The sequence below is a fragment of the Phoenix dactylifera genome, unplaced genomic scaffold (genome assembly GCF_009389715.1).
Source record: "Phoenix dactylifera cultivar Barhee BC4 unplaced genomic scaffold, palm_55x_up_171113_PBpolish2nd_filt_p 000247F, whole genome shotgun sequence".
Lineage (NCBI taxonomy): Eukaryota > Viridiplantae > Streptophyta > Magnoliopsida > Arecales > Arecaceae > Phoenix > Phoenix dactylifera.
The window spans coordinates 446,203-447,489 of NW_024067742.1; the positions used below are offsets into that span (position 1 = coordinate 446,203).

The 1,287-nt window shown below is 39.9% G+C and overlaps 1 pseudogene; it reads right to left on the reverse strand.

Moving 5' to 3' along the window:
* Window positions 1-245: 245 nt before the first annotated feature.
* On the reverse strand, window positions 246-343 carry LOC120105276 (annotated as a pseudogene).
* Between the last annotated feature and the right edge of the window lie 944 nt (window positions 344-1,287).

The following is a 1,287-nucleotide window of genomic DNA, read 5'->3' on the forward strand; positions in this document are numbered from 1 at the left end:
ATCATGGAATGGAATCCGAGAACCCTTATCTTCACCTTAAGGATTTTGAGGAAATTAGCATCACATTTAGAGTGCCAAATGTATCGGAAGATGTCCTTAAATTAACCTTGTTTTCTTTTTTCTTGAAGGATAAAGCCAAAACATGGCTGAACTCCTTGAGACCAAGATCGTTAGGAACATGGCATGATATGCAAAGAGAATTCTTAAAAAAGTTCTTTTCCGCACAAAGGACTAATTTTTTGAAAAGGCACATTAGTAATTTCCAACAAAAAGACCATGAAACATTTTATGAATGCTGGGAGAGATTTAAAGATTTGCTACTCTCTTGTCCTCATCATGGGTTTGAAACATGGAGAACCATTAGTTTCTTTTACGAGAGATTGTCTCCACAATTAAAATAATTTATAGAGACTATGTGCAATGGTCTATTTTTGGAAAAGCAACCCGATGAGGCATGGGACTATTTAGACTCTCTCGCAGAGACTGCACAATTATGGGATACAGGGGATAGAGTGAATAAACCTTTGCCTAAGCCTACTAATATTGGACATGGGGGCCTTTATAACCTTAGTACTCAAGATGATATTCAAGCTAAAATGGCAGCCCTTACTAGGAAGGTAGAGGAAATTGAACTTAGAAGGATTGAACCCGTCAAGACCGTAGAACATAACAACGAGTGTTGTAGGATTTGCGAGATGCCTGGCCATCTCACCACTGATTGCCCCACAATACCCGCATTCAAGGAAGTCTTGCACGATCAGGCTAATGTTATGAATACATATCAAAAATCTTTCAATAATCCATTTTCGGGTACTTACAACCCTGGATGGAAGAACCATCCAAATTTCAGGTGGAGGAATGACCAACCTCAACAAGTATATAACCCAACTCCTCCACCTCCGCCACCTCATTATGCACACGCACCCCCTCAAAAATCCAGTCTCGAAGAAACTTTGCAATCTTTCATGCAAGGCCAAGCTAAAATCAATGAGGAATTAAGAAATCAACTGACAACGCTGACCACTGCTTTAAGTGCTCAAGAGAAGGGTAAGCTACCAGCTCAACCACAACCAAACCCTCAAGTCTATGGCGGTAGCAATGCATCATCTTCAACTTCGCATAAAGAACAAGCGAAGAGTATAATAACTTTGCGAAGTGGAAAAGTTATTGACCGACCAGTCCCAGAACAAACTCAAGCCATACCTGATTCTGACCCTTTAAAGACGAAAGAAAAGGATAACAAAGAAACTGAAGCACCAACATCTACTGAAAAAAATGAATATCCCT